Source organism: Phasianus colchicus, chromosome 2, assembly GCF_987193195.1.
Source record: "Phasianus colchicus chromosome 2, bPhaCol1.hap1.1, whole genome shotgun sequence".
NCBI classification, from domain to species: domain Eukaryota; kingdom Metazoa; phylum Chordata; class Aves; order Galliformes; family Phasianidae; genus Phasianus; species Phasianus colchicus.
The window spans coordinates 49,310,658-49,330,011 of NC_143437.1; the positions used below are offsets into that span (position 1 = coordinate 49,310,658).

Below are 19,354 nucleotides of genomic sequence, written 5' to 3' on the forward strand. Positions count from 1 at the left end.
ATGTGTGTGTTCACTGCTATGGTCAGTACAGTATCAAAGAAGAATGATACAGCCTCGTGGGCCTCTCTGTGCACAGTTTCATAGAGGAATATATATCTCCATACGCCAGCTAACAAAAAATTTTGGTTAGTGTAGTTAGAAGTGCTGGGATTTCAAGACACAACTGATAAATTGGATCAATAGATATTGTATTTTGATGAACTAGTCTCTGTATGCAATTTTTCATTGCTATAGCAATTTGATCTCAATATCAATATGAATAAATACATTAGTTCTGAATTATAATCTTAGCTCCTCTTAAGAACCATGAAAACCAGCCTATATTTTCTACAGGGTCTGCATGAATATGGATCAAATATGACAACAATTCCATATAGGAATCACTTTTAATGACATGCAAAGTTTGAAAGGGAACAGTGGGGCTGAAAAAAAAGCCAATTAAATTGGTTTGTAGGTTGAGTTTTTATTGTTGTTCTTTTAAATATTTCATATCAGTATTACTTTTCTGTGACACTTCTGTGTCTTGTGAATTTCATGTATGAAGATGAGAAAGTAGGAGAATTTTCTGGATCCATTTCTAGTTCACTTTGTATTTCAGTTCCAAACATCACATGAATACTTTACAGATGGGAGAAAATAAATACATGGTATCTCCTAAATGCTCCCATCTGCAGCAATAAAATATTTTGAGCTTTGGGAATCTGAATGAGTGTCAAACTTAGACAAAAATCAGAGGCAGACTTATGGAGTCCTTTTGTAGTTTCCAGCTGCTCTGGCTACTTCAGACTTAGGTCTTGTGACATCCTCAGGCAAAGATTCAGGCTGCCTTTAGTATGTTACAGATGAGCCACTCAGTGTTTATATTTCAGGTAAGGAGCTGCCAAAGTGTACTCCCCAGCCCCATCTTTTAGTGTGCTTTGGATAAGGAGGTTTGCAAGAGATGAAAAATGAACAGGCATTCTTGAGAGGCAAGATCCCAGGAAAAAAAATAAATAAAAAATAAACTGTTTGTCACTCCTATTTCTCTCAGAACTTTAGAGAGCACAATCCAAGACTTTTTTCCTTAGCCTTGGAAAGGGAAGAAGGAAAGCTTTTTCATGTGGCTACCATATTTGAGTCTCTTTTCCATTAAATGCAGTCACAAAAGGATTGGGTGGACACTTTACTTGTTCTTTTTTTGAGTTTTTCATGATAGAATTCCAACTTCAAAGAAGAGGATAAGAAAATGTACAGATATAATAAAACCAATTAAAAGGAAAAATGCATGTATGGTTTTAGAGCATATTATTGTTCTCAAGTCAGCAACTTTTCTTGCAAAAAATATTATCAATTTTAAAGAAAAATGATTGGGTGGAGAGGATCACAAATTGATTTTAAATGGTTCCAAGAACAAAAGGTACTGGGTGGCTGGCTGGATTTTTTGTACAGCTTACTGTGAATCAGGCAAGATCTAAAAATAAAAAAGATCTAGCTGAATGCATAACACACACTGTGTTCATGAGGTGAATCTCAAAATGAAATACAATAAAATTATCAGCTAGTAATGAAATAAAGAAAAGAAATATAGATCTGTGCCTGCTGTTCACAATGTGAGAAATTTAATCATAACAGGGTTAAGTGAAACAAATATATCAAATTCCTCCAGAGGACTCTGCATATAAATAGTTAAAGTAATGGAGTTTGGAGTGCTCTATTGCGTTGTTTCCTAGATTAAAGTAGCATAACATATACACAGTGATGCTATAATATTAGGTGTAATTTGTGAACTAGCTCAATTTTTCTGGTTTTGTCTACAGACAGCATACTTTTTCAGCTTGCAATTTAAAGAAAAAGAAAAAGAAGAAGTGTTTAACAATTAAAGTCACAGAATTTCAAGGAATTCAGAATTCATTTGAACAGACCCACTAGCATCACTACATTTACTTTTGGTATGAAAGGACTGGGCTTAGAATACGGCTAAGATAATGACACATTACTGCTAATATTTTGACAAATTAAATCAACAGTTAGGAACCAAGGTTTGTTTCCCTGGGCATTTCCACGTATTAAATTCCAGTATATTTTTCCAACATAGGCTTGACAAAGCTTTGAACATCCATAACTGAAGTACTACTACCTCAGAAAATGTAGGAATGGGATTCACTCTTTCTCTGAAAGGCCATATGGAAGCACTGTTGTTTGCAGTTACACTGGTTTTTATGTTCTCTGTTTATTTCAAGAGCACACTATGAACAAAAGGTGGGATTTCAGTCTCCTTGTTGTAGATGGCCCTGTTTGATCACAGCACTCAAGGAGCTGTTGCTGCCGGGTCTGCTTCCTATTCATCCTCCAGTGCTGTAACACAGAAAAACATGTTACAATGATAGAAGTACCCAAAAAACTCAATAACATTTGATTTCAGAGACTCAAAAACAGTCTCTGTAAAGCAAAAGTGTGTTTTGTTATGTCACTCTGTGCCTGCAGTGCCCAAAGCAAAGGGTTTAAAAGAACAGTGGGCTAAACATTCATCCTGCCCCCCCAGCCTTCCCTAGACAAGAGTCTATAAGCCTTGCCCGCCCTGCTCCAGGCTTCCCTGCCTTTGCAAGTCTGAAGCAGCATTTCACTTCCTCCCACTACCTCTGGCAGTATGTTTAAACCCACTCAGACTCCCTCCTATCTACTCCAGCATTGGCAGGGTTTTAAAATTAGCTCTGAACCTCAATCCAGATAAGGGGATATTGCAGACCACTAGCCTGTTGGCAGGCAGGCATTCTGCTTCTGGTCCTCACTCTCTCCAATGCCACTCAAGGATGATAAATAGCAGCTCAACTTTGTTCTTTCAAGGACCTGGTGTTTGCAGCCGCTTTGTTTCCTGTTGTTTTTGCCCTAACAGCTTCCTCTGATTCAGTGCTGTGCATACAGGCAGGATAATAGAGAGTCAGTCCAAAGTTTGCATATTTACAGGAAATAAAGCAGATCTCTTCCTAATTCTACAGAATGATTAATAAAGCTAATTACTCATAAATACACAACGGTTTCTTTCATTTCCAACCTTTGGTGTGGCTTGCTCAGGTTTTTATCCAAGTAGAAGGGAAACACTGAATGGAGATTAGTTTTGAAAAGAGAATTAATTCAGTTTATATGGATCTCCATTTTTCTGAAGTGTTCATGTTCTTCGGAGAGCACATTTTCTATATCACTCACTAAGCAAATAAAATAAAGACTCTTGGCCCCACACTGTTCTTCAGTTTTGAAAAGGAAATGAAATCACACCTCCTCAATTTTTTGTAATTCAAATTCTTCCCTTGAGGGCAGAGCTTAGGGAGAAAAGGACCAACATACTCTGCTCTTTCCTACTGATGTTACACAAAATTGAAAGTACTTCTTTCATTAAAGCCCATCCACTATTTATGGAACTGTGTACCTTATTTTCTTTTTAGAAGTTTTGAAGGGATTTTTTTCATTGATTAAATCACTTTTTTTTTTTTCTTTTCTTTTTTTTTTTTTTACCCCCAAAAACTCTTACTAGGAAGGAACTAAAATTAAAATGAAATGAAATGAAGTCAAACATTAGTGGCTTTTATTCTCTAAAAATTAGGGCATCACACTCCTGATTATTCTTCTTTTTAAACAAATAATATACTTAGCAATAAAAAGATCAGATGAAAGTGTGCCACAGCTTAGGTGAGAAAGAGTACCCATGTTAGAAAGGTTGGTAAATTCCTATTGTGTCTTATACCCTACTGATAACCTGCATCTTCACCTTCTCTATTGATTGATCTGACATGACACCCTGACGAAATCATATGAACTTTAAAGAAAGATCAAGCCTTACAACATCAGTCTAATTTTCTATCTTAGTTGTTAAATCTTGGGTTCTGAGAGAGCTTGTAGAAAAGTTACATGTATGCATAAATACTCTTTCTTTCTGTTACAATCTGAAATAAGGCAGTGAATGTTCTTCAGTTGTTGTATTTCTGATTCGATTTCCAAGAAATACATTTAACAAACCTGCTAATAAATCAGCAATTAGGGATATGAACAAGGAAGTAACAAGGCACCTTGTGATGTTCAGTGATTTGAAGATGGACTGTCCACTTCACAAATACAGTGTTTATCTGCAGGATATTCACAGCTGCAGTTTTTGTCTAGATGTAAGAACTATTATTTTAAATCAACCTCTGCTCCATCAGTCGGCCTGTACTTTAATAGTTTTATAGCTAAACTCTTTGTAGATAACAGAGAGATCAATTGACACAGGAAGAGAAAACATTAATGATCAAGCTCTGTATTTTACTTTACACTGGTATAGCTTGAAAGATATCTTTCGGGGGGAGGTTGCTCTAATTTCCATGAGAGCAAACAAGAAGAGAAATTGATTCAAACTAATCAAATTCCTTTAGCAATATATTTTAGTTTTTCTGAAGACAGTGAAAGTATCTGAATTTATGCCAAGTGAATATCTGGCCTACATTTTATCTACAGAAAACAAAGAGCGTTTGTAAATTCCTACTTCAAAATGTCTCCTATAAGCTTTCTGATAAATCTGAGTATTTTTGTGATTTAAACTTATTTGGTTAGTAGAAAAGACAGCTAGATAGAAATTGAAATTTCTATTAACAGATAAGAAGGAGCAGACATGTTAGTTCTCCTCTATGCTACTTATAAAATTGATAAGATTCTTTCTATATTGTAAAGCTTCTTAAAAACAACTTCATTTGGAGGCATAGCTGAAGTTTTTCTAAATGCATACAAAGATGCAAACTCTCAGAGAATCCTAAGAAATCAAGTGAAAACTGAGACATTCAAGTTTTCAATATGTAAAAATATAGCTACAGTCTTGATAAAATAATCTGGGAATTTCTACTTCTACTTTATTTGATGTTACCATATAAACTCCAGGCAATTTCCAAAATGGCAGCCTTAACAAAGATTTCTGCACAGGACTTACGTGATGAGACACATAAACTGAACTTTATGGGAAGCTGTGACTTCCTATATATCTCTGTGTACCTGCGCAGACTTCCTTTCCCTATATAACCTCTATTTCCCAGCGTGCCATGCCCCAGAACATATGATGACAAGGAAGGAAGCAAATAAGGACAAACCTGATACAACAATTTTCAGTAAGATCTTATGAAATTCAGAACTAGTTGTGGAAGTAAATACTAAAGTTAGTATAGATAGACTAACACATGATATCATGAAGCTTTGGTGATTCAGTGAGTGGCACCTTCTGTCCCAGGGTGCACATCTGGCCACTCCACCTCTTAGAAATGAAGACAAGCCAAAGGAAGAGGCAGCGTATTTAGGGAGAGCTTCTTAAAAAGACAGAAAAAAAACTTTCAAACCTTTGTTCTTTTTTCTTTGGGTAAACAGAAAATCCCTAAAACTGACCTCTAGATTTGAATGTACTTTGTTTCTTATTGCGTTATACTACTCAATATAATAATTAATTTGCCATCTCTGATGTGCACAGAGGATATGAACTCAGAAAAGATGCAGAAAAGTAATTGCTTGCAAGTATGTTGTCTGTATTGAGGAGCAGAGATATCACAGCTGCTTCCCTAACCCTCCTTTTGTGCACTTTCACAATGAGCTGACTAAAGGACATGAGGTAAATGCAGGATATAAACTGCAAATCATTTTGATGAAACACTGGAACTACAATTCAGTATGGAATATCAGCTGGTTAGGGAGACTGGCTGCTGGTGAAGAATAATCACTCAAGCTCTAACTCTGCCTTCTTCCTCAGTAGGTGGCTCAACAGCTATGAATACTAAGTACAAGCTGACCTCCAATAGTAAATCCCTATAACAATATTTTACTTAAAGATAAAGCATCAATTTCTTATTTTTTATAAAATTTGTTTTGCTATCCATCCCATATTATAAAGAGAAATTAAGCTGTTTGAATTAAGAATGGTATATTCGAATGTGTGGACTGAAACTCCATTAGCATTCAGTTTGCAATAGTCACTGATATGCACTGATAAATCCCCATTTTCCAATGTCCACGATTAGATGAAAGAGAGAAGGTTGAATACCTTGGCCCAAAGACGAGAGAGAATGCCCTTAAATTTTTGAAAATTGCAGTTTTATTTCTCCTGAACCCAAACACACTTTGTTCAGCTATTTTCCTTAGACAAATTTGGAATAGACAGTAACATTCCTCCAAATTCCACACTTACGCAGTCTGCATATGTAGCAAGAGATGTGTCTCCACGCTCCTCCCAGATACAGTTCTGCACGGCTCTCCAGAGTGGCTTTTGATGCACTGGCTCCAAAAATTAAATAGTTTGCAAAATCGAGCTTTTCCGTTCTTTCTTTCCAATATCTTGATTCCCCTGAAAAGTTTTGGGGTTCTGTTCTCTCCACCTACTGGCATTTGTAATTCAACATCTTGTAACTTCCCAGTACACTTGAAAGATATTATTTGCCTTTTTTAAAGAACTGATGAATCTTGACAACAGGATAAGATGAGGTATTACAAGTAATTACAAAAGTAATTACAAATTACTCTGTCTTTGAACTGGAACCCAGCTCAAATTTGGGAGATCATAGGCATGCAGATTAAAATGCACCCAAATGAATGTTTGTATACCTAAACATATGTATGTTTGTGCTGTTTTATATCAATTTCTTTGCAAATGCAATAACAAGTTAGATCATTGTTGCAATCTCAAGTACCAGAGGAGCGAATGATTTCATGAAAGATTTTATTTTCATTCCTCTACCATGTCCTCTTTTTGTCAAATTGAAACCATTCTTTTAGACAGCTTATATTGCTCAAGGGAGCTAAAAGTATCTGGAGGAGAGGGGAGATGGCAACTTGTGCTGCTGTAGGAAGTCTGAATCCCAAAGCAGCACAAATCAGTGTATTCTGCCCAAACATGAGTTGTTTCCATCTGTGTTTGAGACTGACTCTACCCACCCTGGACGTGGTATATTTCTCTGTTTGAATTGACCAGGATATCTCTCATAGAATTACAGTGATTCTGTGATGCTGTGATACTGTGAGAGATATCCTCCTATAGGGAGGAGGCAGGAAGTAAAAGAGATTTTAGATTCTCCTTTATAAACACGGAGGAGCTCTGCCTCTCACAATCAGACTGGGGGAAAAACTCATTGAGAGCAGCACTATGGAGAAAAACTAAGGGGTTCTGCTGGACAGAAAGCTGGATGTGAGCCAGCAGTGTGCTCTAGCAACCAGGAAGGCCAATGTTATCCTGGGCTGCAACTTGGAGAAGAAAAGGCTCACTATGGCCTTCCAGTACTTAAAAAGAGAGCTTATAAACAGAAGAGAGATTTACTTTTTACACCCGTATTTTGACAAGACAAGGGGAGGGATTTTAAACTAAAAAAGGAAATTCTTTACTGTTAGGATGCTGAGGCACATTTATATATTAGTTACATATATATAACTAATTTAATAGGCAGGATCTGTGATGTCAGCACCGCTTAGTATTCTGTCACTCTAAAGTTTTCTAAATAGACAATTAACAAATCTTATTGAACTTATCAGCATTTCGTTTTTATTTTATTATTATTGATATTGGGAAAAATATTTTTCCTGAAAGATATAAAAACGTTATTTCTGTTGTAAAAGCATGTTTGCTAGTTTGGCTTATCTCTAGGGAAAAGTTCACAGTAAATTCTTCAGGAAGAGGATGGAACATTTTTGCATTAATTTCCCCTTACCTCTTCTCCCTGCAGTCTTACTGGCTAAACACAGTGCAGTGCTGGTAAGAAAAAAAAAATAATAGTTCCCATAACTAACAGTAACAAAGATATCAAGCTCTATCATAAAATTTATACTGATTTGATTAATTTTTATCTCGCATTAACTTGTAGTATGCGGTAACTGTACAGCATTATTACAGAAATATTTTTCAAATTCATTTTCTTACAGAGGATACCAGCTAAGCTCCGCAGCTGACACAAAGAACCAGCTGGGATTAAAGACCAAGCTTTAAAAGAAAATCTTTGGAAGGTTAAATATATATGTATGTAAGTATGTATGTATGTAGGTAGGTAGGTATTTATTTATTTTGTGCTGGTAGGCCGACATAAATAGGTTGAATATGTGTTAGTATAAAAATATTTGCCAGACATGTCTGCTAATTTTGATACAAACACATAACATTTGTGCCATAAAGAAAGTTCACTCCTAAAAACTGAGAGGCTTTGTCATTTTTCCTGCATGCTTTCAAAAAAAGGCCTTCTCATCTGCCAGTATCATCTGTTGCTGTAGTAAACTTTTTTAGGAACCACATGGACAATTCACATACAAAGACAAACACCAAACCGGTATATTGAAGTAAGGGAAATTTTGACCTCAAGAGAACATCTGCTCCATTCCCATGTACTGAAGAAGCATCATAGCTTCACAGGAATGATAAATAACACAGTGCCTCATGGCAACCTTTGTAAAAGTCACTAATTCTGAGGGTATAGACAGTGAGTGTTCATTCACTCATGCCTTGCTCTCCTTGGCAGGACTTCCATTAAATCCTCAGAGTTCATGGACTGGAAGTCTGTAGGAAAGCATGGAAGGGTTTTCTTTTTTCTTAATCTTGCCTCATGAGAGTCACCTCATCTAACCAATGGGAGTTTATTTTCCTTCTGGAATTAGTTCGCTTTTGTTAGTATCCTCCCTGTTTCTGGCAAACATTTCTCTGGTGAGCTGCCTCAGAGCACAGGTTTCTAAGGAAAATGAGGTCAGAGGCATCATGATCACATAATGTCTTGGGTTGAAAGGGACTTCAAAGGTCATCCAGTTCCAACCCCCCTGCCATGGTCAGGGTTGCCAACCACTAGATCAGGCTGCCCAGGTCCCCATTCAACCTGGACTTGAACATCTCCAGGGATAGGGAAACCACAACTTCTCTGTGCAGCCCATTCAAGTGCCTCACCACCTCCACTAGTGAAAAAAATTTCCCCCTGACATCTAACACATATCTTCCCTCTTTCATTTAAAAACTGCTCCCCCTTATCCTATCACTATCTACCCATGTAAAAAGTTGTCTTCCCTCCTGTTCATATACTCCCTTTAAGTACTGGAAGACCACAGTGATGCCTTCACCAGGCTGAACGAGCCCAGCTCCCTCAAACTTTCTTCATAGGAGCAGTACTCCAGCCCTCTGATCATCCTCATAGCCACCCTCTAGACCCAATTTACATCTTTCTTGTGCAGAGGGATCTGGACACACTACTCCAAATGGGGCCTCAGGATCCTTGGGTAGAAGCTCCTGTATCTGAGGCTGCCTTTTAGCCCTCAAGGAAATTATCTATTCAGTCTGAATTTGTGTTTTGTTATGAAGTTTTCCCAAGATTAAGCAGAAGGTCTCTGGGCAATTAGATTTTACACCCAACTTAACTCTCTAGTTAGTCTTTCCCTTAGCAAATAAGAAGTGGGAGCAGAGAATGTTCTGCTCCAAAGTACCAGGTAAAGGACAAAACAATATAGGGTGGGTGTGTGAAACCACTTTGCCACTCCTCTGTACAAAGCTTGAATATTTGACTTTATGCTTTTGACATAGAGAATATTTAGAAAAGTGAATATTTATTTTTCTTGCTCAAAAATAAGAAAAATCTAGGCTAGCAAAGGACCTTTCAGAGTGTGAAGAAATTTCTGTGCACAGAGCATGGAGAACATCAATTCTATCTGTAGCTTGTGCTTCAACTTTTATACAGCCCAAACTTTGACTTTTTCTTATATTGGTCTTTCACAGAATCCATTTTGGTAATACTTCTTATGAAGTACTTCTCTTTATAGAAGTATAGTAGAGGTGAAAATTTATCCAGAAAAAGGTTTCTTTAATTTCTAGTTTCTACAGTCTCCATTACAGTAGTGAAGAAATCAAAGCTAAATGCAATTAAACACACTAGTATTTATTGTATACACAATAAAAGTTAGCTTTCCCACTTTCCTTTTCTATCATCACTCCATTTCTTTCCAACCCAGTCCTCAAGCAGCACTTGATCATCCATTTCTGCAGTGCACATTTCCAAGAATGTAATAATCATGTTATAAGGAGAGTGTAATGGTAGAATATTGGATGGACTTGCTGTCAGCAAGGAAATTCTCTGGAGCACTAGAGACAAAAATATCTGGGAAAAATACATATTCACACTGATGTGATTTCAAAATTGAAAGAATAAAATTAGCAACTTAAATGAATCATCAAAATCAGTATTACAGTGTTGGTTTTTTTTGTTTTTTTTGTTTTTTGTCAAGAGTTTAGAATTTCTTTATGAAATTGCTGATTTATAGCATACATGGGAGTTTTCTTGAAAAGTTACAGCTTTCCAACTTCAAATACTTGAAGGTTGTAAATTATCAACAAATCTGCCTCTGTGAAGCAGAAGAGAATACAAACTGTAAAGAAGAAGGAAAGACACACAATAACCTCAATTTATTTTTCTTTAAAAGCCCGGGATTCTGGTAGGTTCAAGAATATGTACTAAGGAGAGAATGTAGAGGCAGTACAAAACATAGTAGACTGGTTGAACAGTACATTTCCACTGTGCCTACCTATGGAGCCCTGGGAAACTAGGAACATCAATGCTAGCAGACAGGAAGCTTGTACCTGCATGTGGCTGCACTTGCTGTAGCTGTTAGCTGGGCATTTCAGCAGCCCTCCATAATTCATTAGGACTGGTGCCCTTCCCTCTGTGGAGATGTCATTAGGTCCAGTGAACTACTGAAGAAGCAATGTGTACAACTTAATGTCTGTGGAGGTTCAGATTAGCATGGATATGCATTCTCCACTGCAAACCATGTGAAGAAATGAAGGCAAAAAGTGAAAGAAAATTAAAATAGTTTTTTACTCTGAGAAAATTCACCTCCCCCCAGCTTCAACAAACATCTATTTACATGGCTCATTGCAATACCTCTTTCAACTTTTTTTTTTTTTTGGATGCTCCAAGTAAATATCTTAACGCTATATTTAGAAAGTTGGCCTACAACCAAGCCACAAAAAGTTCTTTTTCAACTACACTGCAGTGTTTTTCCTCATACATTACTTCCACCAAAGATATTCTCTTTCCTAAATATCTGAGTTCACTGACTGTAATTTAAATATCTTCAATCCTCATTAATTTTCAGTTAGGAAATTAGGCCAGATCTGCATTCCTACTAATATAAAAAAAATGCCTCCAGGAAAATCAAAAGAATTTTAATGACACTTCTTTACGTAAATAAAACAGTCATACAGTTCTTTTTTCCTGATCTATTTTCATTGTGCTGGTTAAGGAGTGGGAATACACCACTATAAAGGGCCATGATTTATATAATATGCTAATTCTTAAGTGGTGGCTCACTGTCAGTAACATGAACTTCAAGAACTTTGGAAAGAGTGCAATGAGGACAGGCTTTTCTTGTAGGCTTCCAGTGCACAAAGAACTGTGTTTCACAATGTGTTTGCAGAGACAATGTGCTGCCTCAGCCACGCAAGGCTGGCATTCTTTCCTGTGCAGGCTGGAAATTGGTCTAATAATTTTATGGAGCTGTTTTAATTCCATGTTTATTGTTCCAGGACTTATCTATGTCTGGTCATAATGTTTTTATAATCTCTCTTTTTCTGGTACACATGGAGAAACCTAAATTGAACATGGCAATAAAGGGGAGTTTTAAAAGGACTCTGAGATTTAAGCAGGGTTCTCAGTAGGCTCCCAGTATTTCTCTGTAGGCTATTCAGAATGGCCAGAAAATTCACCTCTCCATTTGTCAAACATCTGTGGGTGTCCCTGCAAGAATGTTAAATGGCAATCAGCATTTAGCAGCTGAATTCTTCTCCTCACATGATATATGGCTTCTTACATAAAAAAAATCTTATAATTAGCCTAATATTTTTTCAGTTAAGCTTTTAATCATCTTTACTATTGTTATGGGATATTTTTCCTGCTCAAACACAGTGATACTTCATACTTTAACATCCCCTCCACATTCTTGTTTCAAAATGCTTTTCAATTCTTTTCTGTTTAACTTTAATCATAATAACAAGAACCTCTTCATCTCCAGAAATATTAGCCTTCCCTAGCTGATTATTAATATAAAAAATAGGAGGAAACATTTATGTTTGCATAAGTTATCCTTGACAGAAATATGCACAAATAGTTATAACCAAGACAGAAAAACATCATAACACTGTGTTGCCAGTGTCAGTACCTATCTGGAAAATTAATGTACCACAGTTGAGGTAATCACAGCATCTGTGTGTGATCTATCAAGACAGAGTGATTATAAAAAGCTGTTGTCTGGAAAATTCCCATCTTCTTATTCTTCTTCCAATTTGATTCCTAGCAGAAAGCTAAATAATTTATACAATTGAAAATCACTTTTTTTTTTTTACTGACCAGAAAGGAGATTCAGCTCAGCAAATTAAGTACTTGCAAACAAAACAAAACAGGATAAAGGCTAGCAATAATTTAAGATATCTGTTTCTAAACAGATGCTTGAAAAACTAATGACTTAATTCCCTGCCCCTTTAGTTTTTCTACTGTCATATCAAGGCTTTCTGTGACATGCTTGTAATTCTGGCCAATGCACAAGAATTTCTCTGCTGCTGCAGTTATAACAGTTTATGGTTACCACATGGACCACTCTTTTCTTGTTAAAGCTGGGCCATCGTGTCAGTGAGAATCAGTATCATTGAAAAGACAAGATGATCTCTATTTTTTGCAAGTATTATTAAAGGTGTCTAAAAGCTGGAGATGCCTGTAATTCAATTTTTTTTTTTTTTTTTTACTATGTTTATTCCTCTTTCTTATTCCTAAGAATTTAAAAATCTTTCCCAGGACAGCTGATACTGACCAGAGAAATTCAAAACTCTTCTTTGTTAGTGGACACTATTCTCTTTCTACTGTGCATATATACAGTTAGTTTTAATACTCATTCTGCCAGTTAATCTTTCATCTTTCTTGCTAAGCTTTAGACTTCAAGAAGAAATTATGAAGATATCAATGAATTAAATTCGTTCAGATGTTGTTGAATTATATCTGGACTATTTGTCAATAGACTGACAAATCCTCTCCGTGCATGAGGTTCGTGCACAAGTATGTACAAAAACAGACTTGTGGAATTAAACTTTTAGAATAAGTTCTTACCTAAGATAAACAGCAGAAAATTACTTCTCCTAAGTATTTGATACAGTTGTAAGAAAATAGGAGGAAAAGAGTTGTGCTGCAACAACTGCAAAAAAAGGTATCTCAACTTTGTAGCATTCACCATCCCTATTTCATAGTAAATATTTCAAATTGAGTAAAGCAACAGAGTATTATATCTTAATACAGAAAATGTAATTTGTACGGATTATAAAGTTCTACTTAACATATTATTAAAAGCATCCTCCCCACTTCTAGATCTGTACTGAATTCAATGCTCCTGGGGAGCATCAGGCAGTTTGTAAATCCCATATGGTGCTAGGCATGAGGTAGGTTCTGCAGTGCTCAGCTCCATCAAGAGAACAGTGCTTCTGGGCAGATAGAACAGCAGCCTTTTCAGCACTTGTGCATATTTATAAGTTAAGATTTAAGCACTACAGCATGCCGAGTATGCTAGGCAGAAGCTTGGATTTCTATTAATTCTATTAATGTGCACTTTATTAATCTTCATTCACATGCAGTATTGTTCTTAACACAGCAGTATGTATCTTAACATTTGCTTAAACCATTATCTCTTCAAAACTAATGTGTTAGGAAATAAAAGCAACATGTTTCAAGCAATTTTTTAATTGAATTTGTTGCATTTGATTTTTAAGCCAAAAATCTAACAGCTACAGAAATGTAGATTTTTCCCCCCTTTAATAAAACTGCTACATCTTGAGGATAAATTCTTTATCCTTGGAAAAGTCAAACACAAAATAATCCTCCATACACTTTGTCAGACTACTTGGATGAACTAATGAGAGCACAGTGGTCAGACAGAAAGAAAGAGACAGAAAGCAAGGTGTTTGAAAGTCTTAACAGATTAAGCTGGTTCAGTAAGTTTGTGACCACACATTCTAGATAATGTAAGGCTTTCTGCATTGCTTACACATATGTGTACATGGAGAAGCAGTGGTCTATCAACAACTGAAGAACTTGCCCATTTGTTTCAGTTGTTAAAAACCTTATACTTCCAATTCATCCTGGCCAAGTAATAAAAATATAAATTAAAAAAAAAAAAAATTTAAACAGAACAAAGATTCAAAAATTGAATGAAAAATATGAATGTGGATTTTTCAAACATAGTAAGACTGATTATAAGTTATGTAATTCACCCAAGAAGATACAAATGGTTTTCTACCCTGAGCACACATTCTACTTGTTCACATAAGACCTTTGAAATTAAACCATTTGAAAAGGTACAGAGAAATTACTTCCTATCTCCAAACACGTAATTTAGGGCAATAATAATAACAATAATCTGGGGCGCCTCGTGAATAGATGGATACCAAAGTCAGACAGAGTACATGGAAAAAAATAGAATTTCCCTGAGGACCATTAGGGGGTCAAGTCATGTAGAAAATTTTAGAAGCGGTTCCTTTATGTCCATCACTGGGAAGTACTATGTGAAGAAAGCTGCTTAGTAAACTGTAAATGCAGTAAAACGTAAATGCCAGATGCATCACTGTTAACTACATGTTGTCCAAAATTCTGCATTTTTTTGGTCCAATATCTTTCTACCTCCAACAGAGGGATTCTAAAAAATTTATTATACAAATGGGAGCCAGATGTTTCATTCATCAAGAAATATGAAAATTATTTTAAAATAAATAATACAGTCTTATGAGCAAACTTCTGCAGGCTTTTGGGGCAGAGAGTGGTTCCTGCAATGTATAGATGGTACAAAAAACTATGGCTTATTTTTTTCTAAATCTTGGCATGAATGAAAAGAAATAACCACATGATGGCAGCAGAATACACGACATGAGGAAGAATCTGGTACAAATTTCATGACCAAATATGTGAATTTGGAGGAGTGTTGCCTTCAAACGTCTTTTAAGGAGTAGCACCAAGAACAAAGCTACAACCACAAATGGATAATTGAGAAAGTTTGTCAAGTTTGATGTAGTAGTTCACCAAGGACATTGCTGTAAGTCATTAAGGACAAACAGATCTGAGAAGCAGAGCATCTGCAAGTAGAATACAGCATCTCTTAAACAACTCCATATGAACACCATATGAAGGAATAAGCTAGTAAACCAAATGATCTTCAGCACTGAATGAAATCAGAGCTACACTTGTTTAATCTCATCTCATCATTGGCTAATCAAATTACACACATCACATTATGTATTATTACATAACTAGAATTACTTTTGTTACTAGCATACACATGAAGAAAATGGTAGTGAAAGACAAATATTCAATCAAGAGATAGAGAAACCCTCACAGTTTTGAGCTGTTCTTTATGGACGCCTGGGAACAAATATCTCATTCCATCATTTCTTGCTATTATCTCTCCTTGTCCTTCTTTGTCTCTGCTTAGTATGCTCAACTTTACTCCTCATTTAGCTCTCACTGTTATATTACTTCTACACCCTTAGGCAGCATGTCTAATTGCTACAGCCTGTCACTCAATGAGGCCTATCCTTCTAGATACTATCCTAATCTTGTCACCATATATGTTACTCTCAAAAAAATAAACATCAATTTGCCACCAGACATTTGGATGTTACAAAAGTGTTTTGCAGGATTAGTGTAGATTCAGTGAGATTTGGGACATATGAAGTAGTTCCTCAAGTTCTCATTGCCACTTGTCCTCTACCTTGTGCCCTCTACACCACCTGCACCTCTAGCTGATCTAATCTTTTCAAGACTGAGAGCTCTCCCCCAGAGAGTTAACCAGTAGAGGAGGCTACCAAAAAAAGTGGGGCTTTCTTTCCTTCCCTCTTCAATCTCAGATTTCAGTAATCTCATTTGTTATCACCTGCCACTGTGAGTCACAGCACTGCTTAATGTTATTCACCACTCTCTCTTGCATATGCCTTCAGATGATACACAAGTGCCAAATTGCCATTTGCCTTGAATTCACAAGACAGCCTTAGGACAGAGCAATTCAAAAGGATCAGGAGAGTACTTTTCACATGATGTGCAAGCAAAGTGTCAAACTCTTTCCTAGGGCACAAATAGGTAAGCACCATTTTTTTCCTCTCAAACACAGCTTGTTTTCTTGAGCAGGCTCATACTATTTATAGGTCCCAACTACTTCACCAGCTTTGAGAATAAAGTTGGCTTAACCTCTTCCTCCCTATCAATATGTATTCTAAAGGTTGCCTAAATTGTTTGCGATTGAGGAGCATTGGTTAAAATATCAGATATAGCAGACTAAAAAGCTATTATTGGCAGGATTCCCATACAATAGCTATGACAATATTTTCTAAGGTAATAATGTGAAGAATACTGAAATGATTTTTATTAATAATAGGATTTTTCTCTTCTGTAGAGAGAAGTTTTCTAGCAACCTTTTTTTTTTTTTTTTTTTTTTTCTGAGGCAACAGGCTGGAGTTGGAGTAGGGACTGTTTTCCATTAGCAAAGTACATAGAGTTTCCAGAAGTTTCATTAACCAGCTTCAGCAGCTCTGAGAGTATAGATTCAAATGCTTATTGGGACTGTTATACTGTACTGCAAATCCCACAAACGTTGCCTCCAATCTGTATGATAGAGAAATGATTTCCAGATGTAGCATATCTAACCTATAATCAAGGAACCCACCTCAGGTGAACCCATAGCACTTAGATCTACTTTGCGGCATGTTTTAATTGTTTTGTATATGATAAAAATTTGCTGCTAACTAGAGCAATCAATCAACTTCTGCATAAGAGACAAATAAATTTACAACACTGAGATACAGAAACATAGATTTCTATTGGAAAAAAGAAGTTATTTATGAAGTTCAACTCTAGGCTGCTTATGAGTACAGCGGATGTTGTCTCAATACCTAAATATTTTCTTTTAATGAGGGACATTTTTGTTAAGAGGAAGTTTATAAGTATATCCAATACAGAGATGTTTGCTCACTAATGCTTATAATTTTCAAATGGTCTGTTCATATGTCTAAGTAGATAATTAATAAAAGATGAATAGCATAATATCAAAAGACATCTGTGTTAGCTGCAGAAATATAATGAAGGCAATTTAGTAAGTTTCAGAACAAAACCCACAAATATTTTCTCAGTTCAAAAGACCCAAATGAATCTTCAATAAGAATCTTCTTAACTCAGTGCAGTGATTTGCACATATGGTACTTTCTACCCACAAACTTCTTAAAATACTCCTTAGGGACATGGATTGTACTACAGGTGTATTTTAAAATGTCATCATAAACAGTAGGATAAACATCTCATCAGCCAAATAGAACAGTGAACAAAAGGGTCCTTAGTTCACAGAATGATTTAAGCATCCTATTTGAAAGGGCACATCTTTGGTTGTGAAGGGCACATCTTTGGTTGTGAAAACATGTGAGTCAAGGAAAAGCAACCTGTGGCAGGGGTTACCTGTAATCATGGTGCTGCAAACTAGAACTGTCAATTTGGCCCACTCCCATTTCTGGAAAACTTGGTGAAAGATAAATCCTTTGCTTATTCTTGTAATGGACTGGACCAATCCAGTTGTTTGAAGAGGTATTTATTAAAAGAGCCATTAATGGATAAGAAAGCGAATGTTACAATGGATGTTGGGAAATACTGTTTTTCTGAATTGTAACACAGAAACAGAGAATAACACTATGAAATTAAGAGGTAGCATATTTGAAAGGAGTGAAAGTGAGTACTTTTTCTTGGCACCCAAAATTGGACATACTGTCCAAGAAAACACTGAAGGGAAAAAAATGCAAGAGTTAAAAAGAAACTGTATACTTATGAGGATAGCAAAAATTCCAGAGTTATAATTGCTATTGCTAAAATTACTTTCCAGAAGAGTTTTTAAAACGTGCTCCAGGGCTCAGACCAATATCTTACTAATAAATAATCTGATAAAGCTTAATTTATAGGAGCAAATTATTCTTTGGAAGTGTCTAGAATAGCATTCTGTTAAAAACATTACATGAAAAATCTACTTACTGAGTATGGCAGCTGTCAAATAAGAACCGTTTGTAAACTTGCTCATTGCTTCATCATTTCTCCATCAGAGACATTTTGATAGATTTCTTCCAGCTGCAAGAGAAGAGATAACAATCTTTGGGAGTTAGTCCAAGGTTAATTCAATTACGATTTTACTAATGTATAACTTCGGGGGTGTGGGTCTTGGGACAGGATGGATACACTTTATAGAAATAACTTTAGAAGTTCTGACTCACATTGTTGTCGTGAGTCACAGTAGTACTGACAAAAACTACTAATTAGTTAACTTCACTAATTTTATACAAAAGTAATGGAAATATGATAAAATATATTCATGGAAATAACTCTAGAATATAAATAGTGTTTCAGTGCAATTGTAATATCCTATGCACTTTAATGGCACAAACTCTTTTTTTTTTTTTTAAGAAGTTAATCTCAGGCTATTATTTAGAATAAATAAAATCTGCTCTGTGGGTCCTTCTGTGAATTTGTTTATGTTGGCATATTTCCTTCTGGACATGAAGGGTCCACTGATTTTGTGTAAATGCTTTCAAAATCAAATGTGGGTTTGATTATTTTTTTTAACTATTAAAGTTTTGGTTTATTTGTTTGTTGATGGTTTTTGATTGTTTTTGTTTGTTTATTTCATTTTAAAATTAACCTAATAGCATAACCATTTTATTTTATTTTGTAAATAACTCAGAGAACTAGGAGGAGGGAGTTCAGCGTAAGCTTTGATAACATCTAATGTGATGACTGCATTTTCATTAGCTAGTGATGAATTTAGAAACTCCTTAAAGTACATACAATTACTCAAGAGAAAGAAAAACGTATCTGCAATGCTGGGAAATTGTTCCTGAATAATCAAAGAAAGTTCAAATCATACCCATCCCACCTGCTTGCAGCCTTCATGACTGCTAAAATGGCACTAAAATCCCCAGCTCCCTAAGCTTATCATTTACTTTCTCATAAGTTTATAGCTCAGCAGTCTTTATAACAGCAGCTAGAACATGATATTTAAACAAGGTTTATTATGTAAATACAAATATATATTATAGAAATAAAGCTGGATCTATCTTGCATTGTTTCACATTTTACTTTTGAAGAACAAATGATATTAATTTGAGTTTATTTAATGTTAACTATATTTCAGCCCAATTGAAGTGCTATTAAAATCAGATTTGAATGGTAGTAATCAGTGGAATATATAATTGATCATCAAAGAATCAAAATAAATTGTTCAACTAGTGCTAGAAAGAGAACTGGAAAGGGCATCAGAGTAGTGAATGAGGCACATCAGACATAAATGAGAAATTAACAAAGGTAAT

The 19,354-nt window shown here is 35.7% G+C and overlaps 1 long non-coding RNA gene across 6 annotated transcripts in view; it reads right to left on the reverse strand.

Moving 5' to 3' along the window:
- Nucleotides 1–2,156: 2,156 nt before the first annotated feature.
- The window catches only part of LOC116241251 (uncharacterized), a 53,363-nt gene continuing 36,165 nt past the window's right edge, over nt 2,157–19,354 (reverse strand). For 4 of the 6 annotated variants that reach the window (XR_016464308.1, XR_004169473.2, XR_016464303.1 and 1 more), the window contains 2 exons: nt 18,027–18,119; nt 2,157–2,334 (listed from right to left, as the gene is read on the reverse strand). This is a non-coding gene — a long non-coding RNA (uncharacterized LOC116241251). Of the gene's footprint in view, nt 2,335–7,679; nt 7,721–11,181; nt 11,730–18,026; nt 18,120–19,354 lie in introns of those variants that run through there. The other 2 variants (XR_016464307.1, XR_016464305.1) reach the window with 2 other exon arrangements.